This window comes from Coturnix japonica, chromosome 8, assembly GCF_001577835.2.
Source record: "Coturnix japonica isolate 7356 chromosome 8, Coturnix japonica 2.1, whole genome shotgun sequence".
Taxonomy (NCBI): domain Eukaryota; kingdom Metazoa; phylum Chordata; class Aves; order Galliformes; family Phasianidae; genus Coturnix; species Coturnix japonica.
Genome location: NC_029523.1, coordinates 6,621,808 through 6,631,074, shown reverse-complemented (window position 1 = coordinate 6,631,074; position 9,267 = coordinate 6,621,808).

Genomic DNA, 9,267 nt, shown 5'->3' with positions numbered 1-9,267 from the left:
AGGATGGAGTAGGGAGAGTGGGATCATGGCAGAGATCCACTCTGGTGCCAGTAGTGCAGTAGAGCACAAACCTCCCCTGAACTGTGTTCTATACCCATCCTTGGAAATTCTGTTTTCCCTGACTTCTATTAGTGAATTGTATGACTCTCTTCCCACCCATTTTATAATAAATGGCTCCTGACAAAATCCTGGTATTTCTCTTGGTTCTCTCACAAATCTGGCCCTTTCTTTTAGCTTGTCTATTTTCAGCCACATTCAGTTAATGCAACAGTATTGGATGTGTCAAGACAACACATGAAAGCTCTGGAAAGAGCTCACATGTTGTCACTGATGAAAGACAGCCCGACAAACGCCCAGCCCACCTGCTCCACATTTGACATCATGCTTCACATTTGGCATGGCTGCCATTTTGGCAATACCCATTGTGTAGCAAAGTGACCTCTCTGCTTAGAGGCTGCAGAGACTCCAAGCATGTAACCTAAGCCTTGGCGTGTCCTAGGGGAAATCAAGTGCTAGGACAGCACAGTTGAGCACACTGAGATTTCAGGCTTAGGGCTCCCCATAGATTTGACAGTCATGAGGTCCATATGCATCTGCTAAGAGGAGGTGAGGTACAAAAGCAGAGAAGGGCATTGCTTCTCCTGCCTTCTGTGCACAAACAGGGCTTAACTCTCCCTTTGGGTCCACACATTTGAATTCCTTTCTAAAGAATGCTCCAGCAACTGTGTCTCCACTGCAGATCTCTGGATTTATACTCGCCAAGAATCTAGCCAATACATACACAAGGGAAACTGGGCATATTTCAGGACAACTCCCTTTTTAACACCGTGCCACAGATCTTCTCCATCTAGGAGCTGCAAACATGTTATAATGTTAATATGTTAACATATTATTATATAGCCTACATCTCTGCTAGCAAGAAGAGTGGAGGTTTAATATAGGCACAGTGGCACCCATAGTGCTTCTAGTGTCACTGTTGGAATATGAGACATCCCTTTCCATTTTGGTTTCCTTTATGACCTTTATGACTTCTTTCTGAAGCTTTCTGAGGCAGAAAGTCCACCTTTCTGTCAATAGCAGAGACAACTAAGAGTCCAAAGCTTTGGGTAAACTGAAGCCCTACGCTAAAATAACATTAGAGGCTGCCGTAATGCATAACTGTCATTGTCTTGAACAGCTTCTGGTCTAAAATAAGAATGTGTTGGTATTTAAGAGAGTAAACAAATAATTCTCCATCTGTCATCTTCCTCCTCCCTGTAAGATCAAGCAGTCCAAGGACATCAAGTTCTTCACAGTTGAAAATGAAGAAACAGTTCTTACCTTCTCTTACCAGCAAATGGTCTCTGCCTGAGGGTAGCCGGTTTAAAACCAGTTATCAGATGCTTTATGATTCAATGCAGATCTGTTTGTTGGAGCATCAGGGAGAAGCTGGACTTCTATATTAGTAGGTAGCAGTCTCTGCAGATCTGAACTGTATTTGCTTCCTTCTGAAACACATCAGCTGCACAGAAGAACATGTGCACCAGCACTACTTATCACACAGGTCACAAAGGGTCAATTTGGCCTTTAAATTACTGTGTTCTGCTTAGAGAACACCTGGTGTGCAATGCGATTTCCACACAGACGAGCCATCGGGATTGTTGTAGGATGTCTTTTTGTCTTAAAAAGGCCTTTATATTAATTCTTCTCCCTCATGTGCACAGCTGGCATATGATGTCAGGGATAAATGTGGTTAAAGCAAGTAATTTTTGTTTTATCTCTGACAACAAGTTTTTAAAAGTTCCTGAAAACCACAGGATCATGTTGACAGAGGAGGCACAGGCAGAGAGCACACGTGCAGTTCTGAGGGCAGTGAAGAACAGCTGCACGTTGGACTGCAGGTGGTAACCTTTACAAATGACTTGGCTGCAGCCTGAAAAGCTGTTCTGACTGCAGCTCCAGTGGCTGATTCAGAGCAATGGGGTATGTCAGCATGAGGGCACAAAGCTGACAAACAGGACTCTAACAATGGATGAGCTGACTGTCTGACTTTACAGGTGACTGTGGACTTCAGAGGACCAGTCAATCTCAGAAAATCATTCTATAGCAAAAGGACCCAAGGAAATGAAGAGCAAAACAGGTCCTTGGGCAAAGACCCAATTCCTAGGGTAGGACTTGTGTTCTCTCAAGAAAAATCCTCTGTTTGAATCACATTTCCAAAGCAAAGTTCACTGACTATAGGTCAGGATGACTCATGCCCTTCAGGGCATATTCTGCACAATTCCCGTGCCCTTTCATGGGTACACTGACAGCAGCAATCTGTTATCATTTATACAATTGGAATTTAGCAATCTGGACTTCCATCTAAAGCAACAAAACAGAGCATGTGAGCCCTATGGGTAAATACATTATAACGCATGTAAATGAAACTGGCCAGAGATTTATCCCTATGGAGGGAATACAGTTCTTCCCCTCAAATCCTTTCAGCTCTGGAGCCAACACTAAATTATGTTTTTAAGAGAGAAGTTGCTGTTAGGTGGGCATGAAGCCTGTCTCACCCTGTCTCAACATGGCAACAGCCACAGTGGGGCCCTGATCTGAAGATCAGATAGAACAGTATGCTAACATAAATAGTAATATCTGGGGGGGACTTCTGCATGCTTTGGTTGTGAGGATTTTATTTGGTTCTGGTTAGGGACTCTCAGTAATGCTGGGGCTAGAGGAAAGGAAGGGCAGAGTTCCTGATGAAACTTCAGCAGGGGCTGCTCTGTTGTTCTTGATAAGCATGACAGCTGTGCCCACAACATCTGGTTTTCATTGAACCCTAGTGAGAGTCCCTTGCTGAGTCTCTTCCACCCCATATGTGGTGGTTTAATTGATGGAGCCTGAGAAGGTTTTAGGTCCAGCATGGAATGCCGCCTTTCACTGTGATATGTGACTCCAGATACAGTAAGGGCTGGGCTGCTTACAGTCATATTATAAAAGCATTTCTTCTTGATGTTGTATTTTGTGTACATTGCCCTCTGTTGGCTTGAGTGCAAGATAAAGCTCTTTCTCTAGGTAAAAGCTAACAGAAACCTTCTTCTGCCTGAGTGGCACAGCTTGTGGAATTGGAAAATGCAGGATCAAGTTAGCTGCAGCCTTGTGTGTGCGTGCATAGCTCGCTTCCCCCAGAGCTCTTTCCTTTCAGAATGCAGGCACAGCTCTTCAAGCAGGGAGGAAAAAGGTCTGGAGACTGTGGACTGCACATAAGGAGAGAGTTCTAAGGAGCGACTGGAGGGCACAGTGGTTTGGTGAGCAGGGATAAAGAGGATGTTGCACACTCACGAAACAGTATGAAAAGCAATATGGAAAATCTGTGGGAGAACAGGGAAAGTGGGAGATAAACTACACAGTCTCTTGCAGCTCTGCCATGTAACTGCCAGAAGCACTTTGCTAAAAAGTCTCTCAGAGGCTTTATTTTAAGTCCCAAAGCAAAAGAGAGATAGTAAACCACACCATCAAAGCTGCTCCTGCACACAGCACTGCCAGAAAAAAAACCCTCTCCCACTTCCTCTCAGTTGGATCCTTCCTACCTAAGGCATAAGATGACCCATCTGCTCAGACCAAAGAGCAGCCTGCCTGGTTATCTCATCTCTAACAACAAATGGCAGCAGTGCCTAGGAAAAGCAGCCTAAACCCATTAGCTGAGAAATATGGTGTCTGACCCTTAGCATCTACATGCTGCTTCCTCACAGCCAGACCAAGCACTTCCCTAAACTCTTAGAAGCCCAGTCACAGAGGATCCTGTTGTGGGAATACCAGAGCACACAACACATTACAGTGATGCGACGCGACATAAGGATGGTGATGCCACAGGGAGACACAGCCCACCTCAGCATGAAAATACAGGAACTCCAATCTGAGGAAGTAAAGGGTATAATGGATAACAATGTATAACAACTGTAGAGTCATGTGACGTCTGTGTCTCACTGCTTCCACCAGAACTGACACCCATACCGACTCCCACTGGCCATCCATTGTGAAAGATACATCCTGGACATGAAACTGCCTGTGCTGCAGCCATTCTGGAGCTGCTCTAGGACAGCTTGGCCAGTCCATTCATTTGTGCTGTCTAGCTGTTATGCAAAGAGTGACTGACCTCTTACTGTTGCCAAACAGCTGAACTGTGCTTCACTCTCCCTCGGTGCAGTCCCTATCATGGGTCACTCCCATCTACCTGGCAGCCAGAACGCACAAACCTCAAGAAACTCAATTAACCTTCAGCCTCTACACACATCTTTCAGTGGTGACTGCACTTGGCCAGTATGCCAAGAAGTTGTTAGCGGGAGGAAGAAGAGACCTGATGAATGCAGGGATAGGAAAGACAGGATACAATTCATTTCCTGAGAAAGCCAAAGGAAGACAAGCTGAAAGGGAAAAGAAAGAGTTGACAGCAGGGAACAAATCTGACCATCTCTTCTACCTTTAGTCCCTAAGGTACGTCTGGCAAAAGCCAGGGAGACCCAGGGAACTGGAGATTAGAGAGCAGCAGCAGCTGTAAGCAGCATTTTTACTACATCAGCAGTATACTGAATCAGCAGTATACTACATTATGAGTATACTGAACCCAGCATTTCAGTGTATCTGCAGTTCTGCTGCTTGAATGGCCTTCGTTCTTAAACTATCTCTGAGCAGGGTGTGATTTCACAATAGCAGGAACCGTGCAGTTATATCTTGTGCACACCTAGGAACATTAAACTCAGTTTCTGGATGACTAAGTGATAAATACGAAGGGGTAACAAAAAAAACCTAGATTGAGTCCTATTCCTTGACAGCATAAATACTATGAACTGTGGGGACTATAAACACACCTTGTGAAACACAGCTCCTGCACAGAGGTGTGCTTCAAAAATTTCAGCATTGAAAATAGAAACCAAAAAGGGGAAGACCAGAAATTCTCACCTTTGTACGAACACTTTCTATCTGAGCTGACAGACTAAAACTGCTCAAACAACAAACGAGCGCGTGTTGTCCTTTGGAACTGAAAAACAATCACAAGATGAAAAGCTTGAGATGGTTAATGGTTTCCTCCAGAGGCTGGGGATTAGAAGTCTGGGCAAGTAGCTGAGGAGGGAAAAAAACAGAAAGGGTAAAATAAAAGAAGAAACTCTTAAGTGATCTGACAAGGGAAACTTAAATCTTACTTTTAAAGGGTTACGTTGTACTAAAGCTTGAAAAATTAAATCCACAGCTGTCTCCAGAGGACTATATCTCACCAAGAACACTTCAAGTAAGTTTATCATGTATCCAACACCTAGACATTGGTCCTCAGGGACCACTAGGATAATATTTCCTCTGGATTAGCAAGGAGGCAAGCAAGTGACATCTGTACGAGACTAACTTTAAGTGCAAGGGGTTTTCTTATTGTAAAATGATAAATGAAGAACGAGCTCACTGGGAAGGGAAGCTCTTGCAGTTTGTAAATCTAACACGCCCCTAGTTTTGCTTTAAAAATGCACTGCTATTTCCTAAATTGATTTTATTTAGTGACATCAGTAATGCGATGTTTCTAAGTCTATCCTCCTCCCAGTGAGGATCAATGTGCTCTTTATGAGTAATATTTTTAATCCTGTAATCCCCTTTATGGGAATGCTTCTAATTTAAAAGACTATGAGCACTGGCATCGAGACAATATTATATACGAAACTAATTCAAGAACCAAACTATAGGAAATGCAGGATGGATCTGGCAAAATTACAGTGCTTTCCTTCTTCTGGGATTCTTCAGTATTAGCCAATAAAGGCTGGGACATGTTGGAATGCTATTAATTAACTCAACTCACAGTGACTTGCCATGACAACTGATACACCCTTGGGTTCCAGGGAAATCTTACAAATCATCTGAGATAGAATGCTCAGCCTGAGCTAGGTGAGCTAAGGACAACTTAATATGTTCACTTCGAAATCTGAAATGCGACAGCAAACTGAGTGTGGTACATCAAAGCACAAAACGAAACCCAGGAAGCTGTACGGATACCAAAGTTAGTGTTTCATTGGACAAAGCTCTATTTAGTAATGCATTTTGCACTTGGTGTCTGTCTAAAATCCCTTGCTGGGAAGAACGGACTGTGGGTCACTGCAGCAAAATGACTACAGTCCATGCATGGGCTACAGCAAGCCAGCATTATCCCCTCCTGCCCTCAAAGCACATTGGTGAGGATTGTTTTCTATGCATTGGAAGATCTGAGTTACACACCCATGCACTACTCTTTGCCCGTACAGATGCACATGTAGGAGGCGTAATAAAGAAAAGGCACATATAGCAGAATTAAATGGTGAAAGCTAAAAAAGCTAGACAAGCAAATTGCCTAAACAGCTCACAGATGGTAAGTAAATTACTTGAAAGCTGAAAGATTATTTTTTCAACACACCGCTCAACTGCACTGTAAACCTTCCATTATTATAACCCAGAAGCTCAAGAGAAATAGTCATTACCAGAGCTTAACTCCTTGGCTCTTATATTTTCTTAACTGTGGCTGTCCAGACCAGGGCCTGATCCTCCCTTCCTCCAGTGCTTTCAAGATTCTGGGAAACTACAGCTGGGATGATGAACAAATATTCTTGACCTCCTGTTCCCTTCTTCCTCTCCTGCCTTCCCCCATACAACTTGTTTTGAACATGATCGCCATCCTTTCCTGCTCGTAAGCTCTCTTCCAGGCTCCCCATGCGCTCTCCCAGCCAGCAATCTCTTTGCCTACTTTATACTGAACTGGTAAGGGCAGCACCGGGACACAGACCCCAGAGCTCAGGCTGCCAGCAAATCATAACTACCTTAGTCAGAGGCATTTTAGGAAGCTCTTGGGAAAAAACACCTTGGTCACTGTCTGCCAACATCACTCCAACTCAGAACAGATTACTTCATCCCCATAAAAACATGAAGTCATCCTACTTACCTCTTTAATACTGTAATACAACAGAATGCACAGCAAAAACAGCAGAATAGCCAAGTCCAAGGCTGAAGCAAAAGAGAACAAGCCCAAAACCAGCAGCTATAAACACAGAAACCAAGAAAAGAATCCACTGACCTTTAGAAGGCCTCAGATACGCAGGGATCTCCAGCAAAAAGCCCTCACCTCCACTGCCAGCCCTTAAATGAGGTCTGGGAAGGGGTGCATCCTGGCTCCAGCCCTTCTGGTCACTCAGGTACATTGCATACACCTGAGCTCCCCTGCATTGGCCCTACCACATGCTGGAGCCAGGATCTACCCCTTCCCAGACCTCATCTAAGGGCTGGCAGTGGAGGTAGGAGCACCTCTTGCTGGTGATCTTTACATACCTGAGGCTTTCCAAAGGTAAGCAGCTCTTTTCCTTTATTTCTGTATTCCTGGCTACTGTATTTGAGCTTGTTTTGATTTGCTGTCCTGCTATCATCATCCTCTTAATAGCATTACAAATGTAGAGCATTTGGTTTAGGGAAGAGTATGGACTGAAAGATGTTGCTTCAAGCACTATTTGCTATGAAGTTGTGGAACAATTTAAGCTGAAGCATATGCATCTTCTCTTAATGTAAAGGTCAGTGATAATGGGGAAGTTTGTGATCGTCAACCCTATAGAAAGTTATTCTACTGGTTAAGTAGAAAATGTTACTCTTCCTTTTTGACAAAACCTGAAAATAGCATTTTAAGAAGCAAAGAAATTGACCATCATATTCAAAATCCATTTCCTTAAGGAGGGGGAGATGAGGAAGGGGGGAAATTCCTGATTTATGATCCCATGCAGGCTTGGTCAAGAGTAAAGGAGACTCCTTCTTGCAAACACTTAAGCTGGCACTTTAACTTTATTACTGTGGCAAAATTAAGCATGTGCTTGAGTGGTTGCAGAGTCAGAACCATAAAATGCCATGGCCTTTATAGCCATGAGCCTGCTTTCTGCCCGCTGCATCTAATAAATGTTAAGTGGTACAATTCTGTCCCCATTGGGGTCAATGGTAAAATACTCATTGATGTTAATGGAAGCAGGATTTTATGGAAGAAATCTGCATCACTGTCACCCACGAGATGATATTGAGAGAAACAATCTGCTGTTGTATGCTGCTTTATATTTAAGCTGTTTTCCTTAGTGCAATTAAAGTGACAAAAACTGAAAGCATGTAACTTTGGATAAGGATGGAGTTTCACGTCGTGCATTAGAAAACAAGCAGAAATCAGATACAAAAGTTCTAAACATAGAGAACATACTGGAAACACACAATCTGTTGTTCAGTTGTGTGCACCTCGCAGCAAAATTCTCTCTTAAAGTGTTGACCTTTTAGGGGGAAAAAAGGTAATTAGCACAGTTGTGGTGAATCTTATAAATTCCAATGCCTTTTAGATTAGCCTTGCTTAGGATATGAGTTAAGTGGTAGCAACTCGCATTAACTATCTTGTAGACTTTCAGTGCCTGCTTTCCACATCACCAACTCCCAATGTTTATTACCTCCATGCCTCAACTGCTTCCAATGGGAGAGCACATCAGACCAACATCATCTCAGTCCCTCGCTGGTAGCACAGCATCATTACTTACCCTGAAAGTCATCCTTTCAGATTTCTGTCATTCATTTCAGCTAATAAAAGGCATTATTGAGATTTACACAGTTCATTTTTAGGGGATGTGAGAAGATGACCCCAAATTCACTGTTTGTTTTTTTTCCCCTTAAATTTACACTTTCTTCTATCTAAGAGGCAGATGCAGTCGTTGAAGGAGAGATCACAAACCTCAGGGTGGGCTTTTTAATTTCCAATGAGGGAAAAACCTCACGTATTTTAATAAATTTTCTATAGGAAAACAATTTTGCTACTTTTTTTTGTACGATAATGCTGGAATTCAATGAAATTTTCAAGCAACCCCAAGGCATTTAAACTATACATCTATGATATACCAAAGGCCACACAGAGCTCATCACATGGAAACAACCTCAAACTTAGGCTGAGCCTCAACCTGGTTTACCACTATGATTATTTGGCTTAAACTGAGAGAACAAATAGGAAGAAATATAAGTTACTGTGAAGTTACTATAGCAAATGGCGGGTGTTGCTCCCACATGAAGAGCTGCTTGGTGACACGGTGCTTCTGTGTATTCAGGTTAACGACACCCAGCCATATTTTGAGGGTAAAAAATAACCTGAATTACGCTTTTTGCATAAGGGTGGGTGTTCTCAGAAAGCGTTTCTACTTTAATAAAGCAAATAAGGGATGAACGGGCGGCCTCCCGCCTCGGGCTGTGAGGCGTAGCTGGGCTGCAGCACTGCGCATGCGGGCAGTGGCGGCG